This window comes from Oryctolagus cuniculus, chromosome 11, assembly GCF_964237555.1.
Source record: "Oryctolagus cuniculus chromosome 11, mOryCun1.1, whole genome shotgun sequence".
NCBI classification, from domain to species: Eukaryota; Metazoa; Chordata; class Mammalia; order Lagomorpha; family Leporidae; genus Oryctolagus; species Oryctolagus cuniculus.
Genome location: NC_091442.1, coordinates 2,676,493 through 2,692,488, shown reverse-complemented (window position 1 = coordinate 2,692,488; position 15,996 = coordinate 2,676,493). Strand labels below are relative to the sequence as shown.

The window sequence follows — 15,996 nt, the reverse complement described above, 5'->3', positions numbered from 1 at the left end:
CTGCTGGGCTTGGCGTGTCCTGTGACTGCTGTGCGTGGCGTGACCTATGACTGCTATGCTTGGCGTGACCTGTGACTGCTGTGTATGGCGTGACCTGTGACTGCTGGGCTTGGCGTGTCCTGTGACTGCTGTGCATGGCGTGACCTGTGACTGCTGTGCGTGGCGTGACCTGTGACTGCTGTGTGTGGCGTGACCTGTGACTGCTGTATGTGGCGTGACCTGTGACTGCTGTGCGTGGTGTGACCTGTGACTGCTATGTGTGGCGTGACCTGTGACTGCTGGGCTTGGCGTGTCCTGTGACTGCTGTGCCATGACCTGTGACTGCTGTTCCATGACCTGTGACTGCTGTGTGTGGCGTGACCTGTGACTGCTGTGCGTGGTGTGACCTGTGACTGCTGTGCGTGGTATGACCTGTGACTGCTGTGTGTGGCGTGACCTGTGACTGCTGTGTGTGGTCCCTTTCCTCAGCTCCTAACTTGTTCACGAGTTTAACTGCACAGAGGGACCTCACACCAACAGTCACAGCACACGCCAAGCGCCCTGGCTGCCTGGTTCTGTCTGATGCTCAGGGCAGCTGTGTCGGGTCTGTGGAACTCACAGGTGAAGCCCTAATCCCCCGTGTGACTGTCTGGAGGGGTCTCACTCAGCCCTAGCGTGGGGCGTGGAGTAGGAGCTGGGCAGCGGCGAGCAAGTGGGCGCCGTCATGGGGATCTCACTCAAGGGAGGTCCACAGAATGATGAGGGCTCTTCAAAAAGTTTGTGGAAACGTGGAATTCAAAGATGGATAAACTTATTCTGGTTCAAAAAATTTCAAAATCCATGAACGTATGTGCATACATGGCTCTTTGTAGTATGCATCCCGCACAGTCTGTTTTGTCTTTTTTTTTTTTTTCTTTAAGAAAGTCAGCATAGGGCTGGCACTGCAGCTCCCTAGGCTAATCCTCCGCCTGCAGTGCTGGCACACCAGGTTCTAGTCCCAGTTGGGGCACCAGATTCTGTCCCAGTTGCTCCTCTTCCAGTCCAGCTCTCTGCTGTGGCCCGGGAAGGCAGTGGAGGATGGCCCAGGTCCTTGGGCCCTGCACCCCATGGGAGACCAGGCGGAAGCACCTGGCTCCAGGCTTTGCATCAGCACAGCACTGGCCATAGCGGCCATTAGGGGAATGAACCAACAGAAGGAAGACCTTTCTCTCTGTCTGTCTCTCTCTTTCTATAACTCTACCTGTCAAATAAATTTTAAAAAAAGTTAAAAACAAGTCAGCATAAGCTTGCGTCCTCTGGTTCACTCTCCAAATGCAGGACTGAGGCCGGCCGGAGCCAGGAACCAGGAACTCAGTCTGGTCTCCCACGTGGGTGCAGGAACGCATCTACTTGGGCCGTCACCTCCGCCGCCCAGGCCTGCGTGGACAGGAAGCTGGGGTTAGGAGCTGGAGCGGGGGATTGAACCCAGGTACCTGGATGTGGGACGCAGGTGTCTTAGCCACTGCCTTAGCTGCTAGGCCCATCACCCAGCCCAACCACCAGGCCATTCGTAGACGCCTCGTATGTACTAAAACATCACTCGAGCCCGCAGGTCAAGTGCATGGCAAAGATACGTCCTCCCTGGGGGAAGCCCACCAGCCCAGAGCACCGCCCTCTGAGTGATTCGGGAGCAGTGCTGATGGTGACGCCTCTCTTCCTGTGGGACGCCCGCTGCAGGCGCACGCAGTCCCCTGCCTGTGCAGGTGGCCTCTTGTCTGCTCGTGGCTCCCTGAGTGACCTCCCAGCTGCTGCTCCAGTGGCTCCGCACCCTGACCTCCTGCCTGTGTGGACAGGCCCAGAGCTCCTGCGCTTTCCACTGCTGCTTGTGTGTTCTCTGCAGGGCAGCGCCCCCTCCCGGCCCCGCACGCTGGCCCCCAGGTGCACAGCCTCTGCCTGCAGCACTCGCTGAGGCTGGAGCCCCCGTGCCCATTTGTCCAGCACTTGTGTCCCTGCAGAGGCCCCGCTTGAACAAACAGAGCCATCGCCAGCATTGTCCGCTCTGCCGGGACACCTGCTCCAGCCCCGGGCCCTGGGCTCTGCTCCTGTCCTCTCCCGCGTTTCTGCATCAGGCCCAGACGTCCTCCCCTCCCTGTCCCGCCTCCCTTCTCCCACTCTGCTCTCACCCCAACTCACACGCACCCACTCATTCAGGAAACGTGAGTCACATGTGATGTTCTGGGCGTGGGAGGCGAGTCTGCCCCCAGACCCTCAGAGTCTGAAGGCAGCGTTTGTCTGACGTCCCTGTGGTTAGAGTCAGTTTGAGGTCCTTCTGCCTGCAGCTGTGACCGAGTGATGGCAGCTGCCCTCCCACTAAAATCACCCACGAAACTGGGCAGAGTGTGCGGTGAGCATTTCGAGGCGCTGAGCGGCACGCAGGGTGCATGTCACCCCGAAAGGTGTGAGCCACCCAGGTGAACCCACAGCTGATCATCCGCTTTCTACCCGGGGAGTCTCCTGGTGGCGGTGGCTTCCAAGGACACTGGTGCTCCCACGGAGACGGGGTGCAGGGATGGAGGTCTGAGGCCTAAGGGAGAAGGAGCTGCATAAAGGAGTCCCCGGATGTTTCGGGGCGAGTCAGCAGGCCGGCGGCAGAATTCCACGGCCCAGCAGACGTCCCCTGCAGCGTGCGAGCTGGGGTCATCCTGGGGGTTGAGGGGTGCTGGGGGCTACTGGGGGTCCAGCCCAGACAGCACAGAGGCCTGGATGACAAAGGTCAGATCTGAGGAGTGAGGGGCGTCGTGCCCTGGGGCCACATTCAAATCCTAAATGGACCTGACTTATTGCAGATATGTTGGGGGTCTTGCAAGAATAGGTGACCACAATGAAGAAGCAGACGGAGAACCCTAGCAGGACAATGAAGATAAAGGAGAACCACGTGGAAATTCTGCCATTAAAAGTCCAGCGTCCAAAGCGAACGCGTGAGATTAGAGGTGGCCCCAGAGCTTCCGCTTGTGCTGAGACAGGCTCCCGGTCTGCTCCCACGCAGGGCTCACTAAGCCAGGCCAGAGTCAAGGCTGGGGTGGCTGGAGGAGTGCCCCCACCCTCCGCCTCATTCCCGTGTGTCAGGATCTCCCCCTTCAGGAACTGGCCGGGTTACCATGAAGGAAGAGTCGAGGAGACTGAGGAAGGTCAAGCTAAACACACTTTATTGATACTCTAGGCGACTAGGAGGAGAGATCGCTCTAGCCTACTCCTGCAGGCACTAGGCACTACGGACCAGGAGCTTCTCCCCGCGGGCACTAGGCACTACGGACCAGGAGCTTCTCCCCGCGGGCACTAGGCACTACCGACCGGGGAGAGAGGCTGAGCAACCTCTCCTTTACAGCGTCTGAGGGTCCCCTTATATACAGTTTGTAGAGGCTAGCCCCGCCCACATTCCAACCCTCCAGGGTCCCGTCGTCATGGCAACGACAGTTTGTGGTTAGGCCCTCTAGTTAGGCCATCCGTTTTCAAATCTTACCAGCTTGGGTGGTTACCACTCTACTCTTCTTTCAAGCTGGGCGCTACTGTGCAGTTACTTTCTTTCAAAGGGTGCTACAGTTACTTTGTTTCAAACGGCGCTACAATTACTTTCTCCATGAATGGTTCCCTAACACACTGGGTGCCAACACCTCCTGCACGTGGACTTGGGCCCTGCGCCCCCAGCCTCAGGGTAGCCAGACTGGCCGGGAAGCGGCTGTGCCAGCAGCGGGGGGCAGCTCCCGAGACTGCGGGCATCTCTGACTCCAGTCCTTAGGATAAATTTCAGCCTGCGGGCTGTTGGGGAGAAAGATGCCTTGTGGCCAGGTAGCCCCAGAGCCCCTTCCCCTCCGTTCTTTCGTCTGCCTGATCCTTTCCCACGTTTCTTCCCGAGAAGCACCCCAGGCTCTCTAAGCAGCAGCCAGGTGCTGGTAACAGCGACAGGGCAGAAGAGCTCCCGTCAAAACCTGCAGCAGGCGAAAGGTTTGCTTCGGGAAGTTTCCCTCTCCTAAGGATCAGGCTGGTGGGAATCGTCACGCGTGTCGTCATGCGTGTGCAGCGAATGACAGGCGTGAGGTGTTTCCTGCAGCTTTGGCTAAAGAGCAAGCAGCAGCGACCCTGCTGTCATTCACCGCGGGCGGCTCTGCCGTGACGGGCTCGGGGGACAGTCACACCGCGGGGCGCCGGGTTCCTGCCCCCTGCTGGGGAACCGCGGCGGCGGTGGTGTGCAGGGTTCTGTGTGCTGGGTGCCCTGCTTTAGGAAAGCATCCGTGGGGACGCGTGCAGCCCTGGGTCTGGAAGTAGAAAGCCCGTGTGTGCTGGTAGTGGTTTCCTGGCGGTGAGAGGCGGATGGCGAGGGTGGAGCTGGTTTCCCCTGGGTGCTGCGGTGAGGCTGACGTCTGGGACGAGTGTGCCCTCGTGTTGTCGCTGAGGGAGGGTGCATGAGGGCCCTGCAACAGCTTCATGGAAAAGGGGATGTTAAGTTTATCTGGGGGGGCAAACTTCCCAAATCCATGCATTTTCCCCCAATACATATTTCCATGAAAATTTTGAAGACTTCCCCACCTTTCCGAGCCTGAAGACAGCCCACTCCACTCTCGGCTGTGACCCCGCAGCTCATGTCATGTGAACTCTATTGTCCGTTCGCTCCTGGGGGTGGGGGCAGCACCTGCCCTGGGGGAGGGGTCAGCGGGCAGCCCGGCCCTCCTGCGCTGGCCCCAGGGCGCACTGCCTGGGGCGGGGAGGCTCTGGGCCATTCTGCATGAGCAGCGGGAGCCACCCCTGCTCTCTGGTTTCACCTTCCATGTTTTAAGCGTCCTGTATTCAGCCACAGTTTGAAAATATTACGTGGAAAATTCCAGAAACATTTGAAAGTTTTAACTTGTCTCTGTTCTCAGCGTCATGAAGTCTCAGGGGGTCCCACCCAGTCCTGCAGAGGACTTGAGTCCTTGTATCCATGCTGTATGCACCAGCCGCCTGCGAGTCCCTTGGTAGCCCTCTCGGTCCTCAGATCTGTGTGCTACAGTGTGGCAGTGTCCTAACAGGGCCACACCCATCTTTCCACTCTGGCCACTGACCAAGGTGTCGGGTGCGGTCAGGAGTGGATGGGAGGCCTCTGCGGCGTTGGCCGGGTCCCCTCGGCGCCTCCTCTCAAAGCCGTTCATCTGAGCGCCGGCTGCACTCCCGGAGCTGTTCCTGTGCCAGGGATCTGGTGTGATGGAGACAGAGGTCCTTTCCGCGTCCAGAGCTGGCACTTTGGTAGATGAGGAAGGCGGGGGTGGGGGGGGTGGCGGGCCGGCCAGCCAGCAGCTGAGTGCAGATCGTGGGTGTGTTGTGATGGGAGCCACCCAGTCCAGGGGCCCGAGGGAGATGATGGGGTCGGGGGTACCTCAATAGGTCGGTGGCCCTGAGGAGATGGCACCTGCCAGGAATGGGACGTTCCGAGGAGGAGCTGGCTACGGAGAGAATCGAGTCAGAGGGAGGGTTGGTGAGAGGGCTCGGTGTGGTCCAGGGGCAGAGGTGAGGCCAAGGGTTCTGGAGCTTGGTGTGCAAGAAGGAGACAGTGGAGGAGGTGGGTAGGAGGGCTGGGCAGAGGCCGGGACCGGCGCCTGCTCGGTGGGAAGTGTGCAAGGTCATTTGAGCGAGGTCATGGGAGAAGATACTTAAGATCACAGTTGGGCTACTTTCTAGTTAGGGAAACTGCAAGGACATCTCTAATCCATCACTTTTTAAAAACTTGAGGTGTGATTGACAGTAAACACACAAGAGTGTACAGGTTGATGGTCTTCATGTGTGTGTGCCCACGGAATGTGTACAAGTGGACAGGCTTTGTGTGTGTGTGTGTGTGTGCCCATGGAAGCACCACCAGTGATCACTCCACGAACTCCTTTGTCATATGTTCCAGCTCCTACAGGGCTCCCCGTCCCCAGGCAATCACAGACATGCCTTCTATAGCTATAACTTCTATAACTACTACTTCTACAAACATTAGGATAGTATTTTCTAGAATTTACATAAATAGAGTTGAGATGTTCTTTTTCCCCGTCTTGCTGCTTATTTGGGGCGTGTTGTAGCATGCACTGCTGCTGGCTAATCTGCTCAGGTGGCTCTACCACCCGGCCACCTGTTGATGTTGTTTTTAGCACAAATAAAGCTGCCCCGAGTGTTGGTATACACGTCTTGGTATGGATGCGTGCCTTCGTTTCTTTCCAATAAATACATTGGAGAAGAGTGGGCTATGTGATCAGTGTTTGACTTTTTAGGAGATGTTTTCCAAGTTGGTTCTGCCTTCTTACGTTCTCACTAATAGTGTGTTAGGGCTCCAGTACTGCATCCTTGTCCACACTCTCTCATTTCAGCCGTTCTAATGAGTATGCACTGCTGTCTCATTACAGTTTTAATCTATATTTTCATGGTGGTTAATGATTTCATATGCTTTTCACCACCACAAACTGTCTTTGGTGAAGTGTCTATTCAAATACTCTGCCCATGGGCTGGCACTGTTGTGTAGCTGGTTAAGCCTTCACCTGTGGTGTCGGCATCCCATATGGGCACCGGTTCAAGTCTTGGCTGCTCCGCTTTTAATCCAGCTCCCTGCTAATGGCCTGGGGAAACAGCAGCAGATGGCCCAAGTGCTTGAGCCCGTGCACCCACACAGGAGACTGAGAAGAAGCCCTTGGCTTCAGACTGGCCGAGCTCCACCTCTTGCGGCCATTTGGGGAGTGAATCCACAGAAGGTGGATCTCTCTGTAACTCTGCCTTTCAAATAAATCTTTTAAAAACTTTGTCCATTTTGAAAAAGCAGGGTTATTTTTTTCCTTTATAATACAGTTTGAGAGTTCTTTATAAATTTTGGAAGCAAGTTACTTATCAGCTACAAGCTTTGCAAAATTTTTCTCCTAGTCTTTGGATTTTTTTTTCTTGTACTAGCGCCATTGAAAGAGCAGAAGTTATATTATTAATTCTCTCTATCATGGCTCATGCTTTTGGTTCTATCTGCAAATAAAACCTAGGGTCACAAACGGTTTCTCCTGTGTTTTCTTTGAACGGTTTTTATTCTTAGACTTTATTTATTTTCTTTCATTTTATTTCTTTGGTGCATGGTTCATGTTGGGTTAACTGTCGTCTTGTGTGAGATATGAATCAAAGCCCATTGCTTACATATGACTCAGTATCATTTGTTGAAAAGACAAATATACTTTTTTCATTGAAATGATTTTGTACTTTCGTCAGAAAGAGATATCTATAGGTGTGTGGCTCCATGCCTTGACTTTCTGTTCTATTCCATTGCTCTGTTTGCAAATCTTTACACCGACACCAAACCGTCTTCATTTCTGTAGCTTTGTAAGGAGTTTCAAGGCCAAGTGTTGTCAGTCCTTCAATTCTGTCCTTTCTTAATTGAATTCTAGAGTCAGTTCTAGACTCTCCCCACACACAAGCCTGCTGGAATTTCACCCAAATACATCATGTGTCGGGACTAGTTAACCGATACTTTTTTTTCCAGTTCATGGAAACACAGCTGATTCTGCTGTATTAGCATTGTGCCTTTCAACCTTGCTAAACTCCCTCCTGGGTGTTACAGGCGGTAATTTTGTAGGTCCCTTGGGATCATCTACACGCGTGATCATGTTGTTTGTGGATAAAGCCAACTAACCTCTGATTTTCCACTGTGGATGTGGTTTACCTGTCTTGCCTTATCTCACTGGCTAGGGCCCCAGGATAATGCCTAGAGGTGGTGGGGGCAGGCATCTTCGCAGACATCTCTGTCTCGGTCATTGTCACAGGGAAAGGACCCGTCTTTTTCCGTAAGTAATCTGTGAATTCTTCATAGATGATAACCTTGTTTTCATCACGGAGTTTGTTGAGTTTTTTGTTGTTTGCATGAATGTTGGATTTTGTCAAATATTTTTATCTAAATCTGCGAGGTACTCCAGTCATTTTCCTTTTGGTGAATTGTATTGATTGCGTTTTGAATGATAAACCAATCGTACGCTCCCAGGATAAGCCTCACCTGGTCCTGATTTATTATTATTTCAATAGAATTTTGGAGTTGATTTGCTGAAATTTTGTTTATGATTTTACATCAGTGTTCTTACGCGACAGGGATCTTTCGTTTTCTGGAAATATATCTGCTGCATCTGCCTTCAGGATAAACTCTGGCTTCATAGAATGAGTTGTAAAGGAGCCCATTCTTTTCAATTTTCTGAAATAATTTTCAAATAATTGGTATTATTTACTCCGTGAGTTTTTTTTTTTTTTTAATTTAGAAATCATCAGCTCATCTACCATGTTGGGTGGCCAGTGTGTGTATGTATGTGTTTTAAACTAGCAGTTTAATTTTACTAGTTACAGATGTATTCTGGTTATAGCTTCCAGAGTGAGTTTGTGTCTTCCCAAGGAGCTTATTCATTGCATCTGCATTGTCGACTGGCTGGTGTAGACTGGATTGTAGCAGTGCCTTAGCTCTCTGACGTCAGTAGAATCGGGTGTGGTGGGCTCCATCTCTCCAGTTCCTGAAGTGGCTCATCCTCGTCTCCTGGCCCCCACTGTTGCTTTGCTTCCTGACCAGTCCACCTGGAGTTCCGTGAACTCTGGTCTCTGGTCTCAGCCTCTGGCGTTAGTGGTTTTCTTTGTTCTTCCCCTGGTTTCGGCTTCACTGATTCTGGCCCTGACCATTACTCTTTGTTGACGTCTGCTTCCTGTGGTTTATTTTGTTCTTGTTTCCTAGTTTCTGGAGAGGGACTCTAATGCCATTAGTCGGAGACCTTTCTTCTTTCCCAACATAGATATTTAATGCTATAAATGTCCCCCGTAACTTCATTTTGGTCTGTTATATTTTCCATTGCTTCAAAATACTTTCTAATTCCCCTTTAGTTTTTAAATTTTATTTAAAGGCAGAAATGGGGGCAAGGGAGGGAGAGAGCAGGAGGGGTGGGAGAGGTCATCCATCTGCTGGTTCGCTCTCTACACGCCCACAGCAGCTGAGGCTGGGCCAGGAGCACGGACCTCAGTCCGAGTCTCCCACCTGGGTGGCGGGGACCCCGGTGCCTGAGCCGTCACCTGCTGCCTCCAGGGTGTGCTGGGAGTGGGAGCAGAGCCAGGCTGAACGGAGGTGCCCTGGGACAGGATGGGGCATCTTAGCCAGTGCACCGAATACCCCTCTGCGTTCCCTGTGATTTCTTCTTGGAAATACAGGTTATTCAGAAGGCTTTTTTATTTAGTTTCTAAATATTTGACTATCTTTCTAGAGATTTTTTTGTGATTGATTTCCAATATAGTTTCACTCTAGACAGAATATGTTTTGTATGACTTGAATATTTTATGTTTCAGAATATGATCTTGAATGGCCCAAAATGTTGCCTATGCTTTTAAAGTGACACTGATTTTTGCCTAGGGCAGAGTGTTTTATGAATATAAATCAGCTTGTTTGATGGTGGTGTTCAAGGAGTCTGTATCCCTGTATGTTTTCTATCTACTTGTTCCATCAATTATTTAGAGAGCTGTTTTAAGATCTCTGTAACTGGATTATGTATTCTTCGTTCTATCAGTTCTTCTTTTCGTATTCTGAGGATACCAGTAGGCGTGGCAGCATCTATATCCTTTTGAGTTCTGACGAAGTTATCACTTGGTCCCTCCGAGATGACCCGTTAACCTTGATCAGGTTCTTTGCTCTGAAATCTACCTTGTCTGATGTTAACATTCCCACTTCAGCTTCCTTTGATCCGTGGTAGAATGGTACATTCTTCTACCTTTTCATTCTAAATCTATTTGAAGTGTGTGTCTTGTAGCAGCACATCAGCTTGATCTTGCTGTGTTTTCCATTCTGGGAATTTTTGCAGTAATTCTGGAGTTCAGATGCCTGCACTCCCTGTGAGTGGACCTGCGCAGGTGGAACTGCACCGTCTGGGTGTTGATTCCTGGTTGTCCCATCTGATTTGTCTTCTCTTCCCTGCCTCGTGTGCCGACGCTTTTGTCGTCCTGTTGGTGTGCTGTCTCGGTGCTGTAGCAGAAACGCTTTGCTTTGCTGTTGTAGTGCTTGGTTGCTTTAGTGTTCATAGTGCATTTTTGCTTCGTCACTGCCCACCTCACGGGGGCGTTGACCACCCAACATAAACACCGCTTGTTTCTCCTTCCCGGAGTTTTGATTTATTCTCATTCATTTTACTGCTGTGTTACAAATTGCGCCCTGTGGTGTTATTGATAAGATCAGTTCTCTCTTATACAAAATTAAGTAATATGAAAAAATACTGGGGCCAGTGCTGTGACAGCACAGGGTAAGCCACTGCCTGTGACACCAGACTCCCATGGGAGCACTGGTTTGAGTCCCGGCTGCTCCGCTTCTGATCCGACTCCCCACTAATGCACCTGGGAAAGCAGTGGAAGACGGCCCAAGTTCTGGGGCCCTGCACCCACGAGGGAGGTACAGGTGGAGCTCCAGGCTCCTGGCTTTGGCTGGCCCAGTCCTGGCTGTTGCAGCCATCTGGGGATTGAGCCAACAGATGGAAGACCTCTGTCTCTCCCTCTCTCTTTAACTCTGCATTTCCAATAAGAAAAAAATCTTTTAAAAAATTATGCGTTTACCCTTGTAGTCACTGTTGCATTGTTTGTGTTTCCTTGGGCAGCTTCTGGTATTCTTTTGCTTCTGCCTAAAGGACTTCTTACGTCGTATATTAGAGTGAAGGTTGTTTGTGGTCATTTCTCTCAGACGTTTTCTCTCTTTAAAAAGTATCCATTTTACTTTACTTTTGAAAAGTGTTTTTGCCAAGAATGGGATTTGTGTCTCATTCCTTTCCCTTTTGCTGCCTTAGAGGTGCCATCCCATCGTCTCTCTCTTGCACTGTTTCCGCTGTGACGTCGGCTGTCTCTCCTGTGCGGTGTCTTCCTCTGGCTGTTTTCACGACTCTGCGTTATCAGTGGTTTTGATGACAGTGGTCTCACCACGGTTCCCTTTCTGTTTCTTGGCTTGAAGGTTCAGAGCTTTTCCTACTTCTTTGCAGGCCTGGGAGGTTGTTGGTTGTGAGTTTTGCCTCTGTTGGTGTTGATATTTTTGTGTTTCTGTAAATATTCCCGAGTCTTGTTAGGGGAAGCTGGTGAGTTCCTTGGAAACCGGCTGATTCCTTCAGACCTCGCTGCTAAGGTTTCTTAGACACGAGCGGAGCAGAGCTCAGTCCAGGCCCGATTACTCCCCCGTGCCTGAGGCAGGATGCTTTCTGGCCATGCTGACAAGAACAGCACAGCATGCGCCCTGGGCCCCCTTCCTCCCCGAGAGTCTTTGAGTGACGCTTCCATCAGCTGAAGGCACCAGGGGCCTCTCTGCCTCCGTCTCCCTTCTGCTGCTCTGCCACCTCGAGCTGCTTTGGTTCTCTTGGCCTCTCAGCCGCAGGTTTCCAGCTCGGGCTGTTTTCCAGGTTCCCCTCTCTGAGCCACAGCCAGGCAGGACGCCTGCAGTCGTAGGCTTCACCTCGTTTGACTCCTGTGTCTCAGGAATCGCTGTGCCAGGCTACGGATTTGAAGCATCTTGAAAGCCATTGTCTCATGTATGTTGACCTTTTGAGTGATAAAAACCAGTCCATGGATCTCTGTCCTGGGCAGAAGCAGAAAACGTCATCAGGTTGGCTTTGGAGCCCGAGACGCCCCCTCCGCTCGTGGCTCAGTGACTGAGCCTGCGCAGTACGGTAAGGCAGGTGTGTTCCGACTGTGCCGACGGAAACGGTGATTGTGGTGAGTTCTCCAGACTTGCCTTTCTTTGTCGAGTACAAATGTCTGAAGCCCAGATAATGAGTGTGGTCAGGGAAGGGTCACACGGACAAATAATTCGAACGTGTTTGAGGACACACAGATAGGAGCACTGTCATGTGCCTGAGGCACAGTCCCTGCTGTTGTCCCGTCTGGGTCCCTTGCCTGACGACGCCCGGTGGGACATGCGCTCCCTCCTCCTCCTCCTCGGTGCTGGCTGTGGGGCCGGCGGGACTGCTCCAAGTCCCACACCCACTGCCGTGTCACAGTGTGGAGAGGGGAAGGCAGGATGGCGCCCAGGACTCTGCTGTTGAACTCCGCGGGGGAGGAGCCAACAATCCATCCCACTGGCCAGCCCTGTCAATCAGCTGTGCATTGGCAAGGCTGTTTGCTGGAGTTGGACTTGATCCGCTCGTGCTAGGGTTTGACTCTTTATTTAGTTAAGTTAATTTGGGGCTGTGCATTGGTTTCCACTCTCACCGTGGAGTCTCACCGAGCAGAGCTGCTTGAAGCTGAGTGGAAGGCTTGGCCTGGGAAAGGCCATCTTTGCCAAGATTCCGAGCAGCGGCCTCTCTGTGCCCGGTGAGCCCTGAGTCAGGTCAGGGCAGGTCCTGGCACTGGCACCAGGGAGCCACCAGGCAGGGCAAGTGGCGGTGCCGTGCAGTGAGCTGTGGCCGCGTTCTCGCACCTTTCTGTTCCCTCCACATCCTTCCAGCTGCCTCCAGCGTCCTGGCTGCTCAGCGGCCGGCGTCCGCCACAAAGGCAGACTCCTCGGGCACAAATCAGACGTCAGAGCCGCAGGGCAGGCAGCGACACGAAAAGGTGACCTGCTCTTGGCGCGAGTCGGCTGATGCTCTTAGATAAACATCCTCGTGTGGCTGTGACCCACCGGCTGATTTCCAGGGTTCTGGAGATGTTGATCGTAACTTTTTTTCCAATTTATTTTTTGAAGATTTATTTACTTCAAAGGCAGTGACAGAGCAGGGCAAGATCTTCCGTCTGGTTTGCTGCCCGAATGCCATCAACCTTCAAGGCTGGGCCAGACCAAAGCCAGGAGTCAGGAGCTCCATCCTGGCCTCCCACGTGGGTGGCAGGGTTCCAAGCACGTGGGGCATCGTCTGCTGCTTTCCCAGGTGCATCAGCAGGGAGCTGGATCGGAAGTGCAGCAGCTGGGACGTGAATCAGCACTCTGACTTGGGACGTTGGCGTCACAACGGTGGCTTAACCCCCTGCCCCGTCACGCTAGCCCCTCCAGCATCTTTATGACTTTTGGGCCAGATAATTGCCTTCTATTTTCACTACAGCATTCTTTCTTTTTTATTTATTTTATTGTTTCTTTTATTTAAAGAAACTATATTCATGCTACAAAACAAAATGCAGAAAACCAAAATCAGTAATGATCAAGCCCTGACTTTCCTGGTCGTCTGTACAGAATGGAACGCGTGCACATGCCTTTCTATGCAACACGCGTTCTTTTCTATTTGCTGTCCTAGCAATGTTTTGTGCATGTCTTTTCCCACTCAGTCGCATTTCCACCACCATGTTTAGTAGGTACAGCATTCCCAGCAGGTAGATACACTCTAACTTTTTTAAAAAATTTATTTGACAGATAGAGTTATAGACAGTGAGAGAAAGAGAGAGAGAGAGAGAGAGAGAGAGAAAGAAAGAAAGAAAGGAAGGAAGGAAGGTAGGTAGGTAGGTAGGTAGATCTTCCTTCCATTGGTTCACTCCCCTACGGCCGGCGCTGCGCTGATCCGAAGCCAGGAGCTTCCTCCTTGTCTCCCATGTGGGTGCAGGGCCCAAGCACTCGGACCATCCTCCATGATACACTGTAACTTAACATATGCTTTCTCCTTGGGCTTTCGGTTGTGTTTGATTTCTTACTTTCATAAACAAGGCTGGTTTTCACATCCCTTTATCCGTGTTTTATACACCCGTCCCGTTTGTTCTGGGAAGCAGAGACAGCATTTGGGGGCAGCTAGGGAAGAGGGTCCATCTCCCACCACGTGGACAGAAAGTGCCTCTTCCTCAGCTTGTTCTCCCTGTTCGGTGTGACCGTGCGCTCTGAGCAGGTGCGCTCACTGAGGTAAACTCAGGCTGAAGGATCACTCAGACCCAGTCAGCTGCCGAGTTTCTCAGTGTCCTACCGTGCGCCCTGTGCTCACAGCGGCTGATCCTCACCTGCCCTGGCACAGAGAATTCATGTGGACCCAGTTCTCATTCCCACCTAGAAATCTCTGGGGCAGGATCATCGTCTCGGTTGTGGTCCCTGAGACATTTGCAATAGGCTTAAGGCCGTCCTTCCTCAGAAGCTAGAAAGATTAAAGCAGATTCTGCGTGCTGTGACAGTAAGCACGCTGTAGTCCCAGGAAGGCAAAGTCCTTTCCTACCACCTGTCAGGCCTTTGGCATCCAGGAAGGATTTGTCGCGAGACCTTTCGTGCAGTCACTCTGGCTTCCGATTTCCCCCGATTTCCCCCGTGACGTCGTGACGACCAGCGGAATCTGGTTGTACAGGTGCAGTGCTCCCAGGGCTGAGAGAGCCTCGCTGATGGGCTCTCGGTCTCCATTCTGTCTTCAAAGCACATGGCATTCGGGCTTACACCGCACACTCAGATTTGAGCTCAGCTCTGCATTTTTCCTTTATCTAAAACTTCAGCTAAACTCTCGTGCTTGTCGGGTTTTCGTCTTGTGTGCTGGGAGTCGACTCTCTTCTGGGAGCCATGTGTCTTAGGAATCACCTGCCGGGTGATGCCTAAGACCCCCGATATCAATCAGTACCCCTAGAGAAGCTGCAGAACCCAAAGCTGCAGTCCACGTCGCACCTGCTTCTTGCAGACAGTCACCCGCGCACTGCCAGGGGAGGGGGCTGTGGGGGCTCTTCATCAGAAAGCTCTGAGCTGAGGAGTGACCCTCTCTGCCCGGGGATGCAGCCGGTCCCTTCTCCGCTCTCAAGTGTGGACGCTCCGCTTCCCAGGGGCCTCCTTGTGCCAGGTTTCCCTCCTCTGATTCTGGACCTGTGTAAGTGCAGAGGCCACACTCAGCCCAGTAGACCCCACCCCTCCCCCAGTCACTGACTCAGCGAGCTGAGGTCTTGGGGAAGAGGCAGGCACTAACTTGGCCAACGAGAGAGCTGCCAGTTGGTGGGGGCCTTAGAACGGGGCCGTGTGGAGCAGGTGTGATGGTGTCAGAGGCTCCCGGAGGAGGCCTGGGTGGCCAAGCCATGCTGTTCTGGAGCCGGTCAGCCCTGAACAGTGCTGGCAGAGCAGGGTGGAAGGCAGAGGGAAGAGGTGTGGGGAGCAACTCGGACTAGACTGTTACTGGAATTAAGACTTATTCTATGCATCTGCTCTCCCACAATATGGCGCTGGGAGAGGAGGAAACAGCTTCTACACAGCTGCCTCCAGTTCAACCAATAAACAGCAGGACATGCTCCTGATTGGAGGAGAGCAGCGTACTCGGCGTGTGGGTAGCAGAGTTGGGACTGGTGGAAGAGGACTATAAAGGAGGAGAGAGACAACATGCACCAGGAACATCTAAGAGGAACATCTATCCGAATAACACCTGAGCAGCCCCCGAGAGAGCTGGCCAGCGGTGTGCCGCTCCCCCGCAGAAGTGGGGAAAGTGGCAGGGGGAACTGCCCTTCCACGGAGGTGGAAGGACGGCAGCCAACCCGGGAAGGGCCGAGCAGACGAAAGAACAACGCAGGGTCCTGTGTCGTTCCTCCGCGAAGAGGGGGAGCGACAAGAGGTAGTGAAAAGTCCCCGAGGTGGGCTTCTGGGAGTTAAAAGACCCTGTTGGTCAGAGGTGGAGAGCAGTGTGCAGTGGGCAGCACCGCACAGGGCCGTGGAAGTGCCAGCACCGCTCATGGCTAGACCCAGACACTTGTGAGAGAGAAAGTCGGTGCTGTTAATACTCAGCTGGGAGAGCAGGTGGGAACCAGGCAGGCCCTGGAGGTGTGGATGTGTGGAGCACACGACGCGGGGGCCAAGCGAGCGTGATGCTGGCATCGTGACCCCTCTGAAAGCACTCATCCCCCGGAAAGCACTTTGAGTGGCAGACCTGTGCCTTCCAGGGTCAGCTCCCTTCGGTCACCTGGGTCTGGATCCCAGCAGGTGGGGGCCAGGCTGACACGCGGCACTCCTCTAAGCCTGTGTCTGTCCCCTTCTCCCTTGCCCTCAGTGGGTCTCCTGGGTCTGGATCCCAGCAGGTGGGGGCCGGGTTGACAGGCGGCACTCCTCTAAGCCTGTGTCTGTCCCTTCTCCCTCACCCTCAGTGGGTCTCC

General features: G+C 52.9%; 1 protein-coding gene across 2 annotated transcripts in view; it reads left to right on the top strand.

Moving 5' to 3' along the window:
* PHACTR3 (phosphatase and actin regulator 3) overlaps positions 1-15,996 on the top strand; it is a 225,847-nt gene that overhangs the window by 161,152 nt on the left and 48,699 nt on the right. The gene's annotated exons all lie outside the window — the stretch shown is intronic.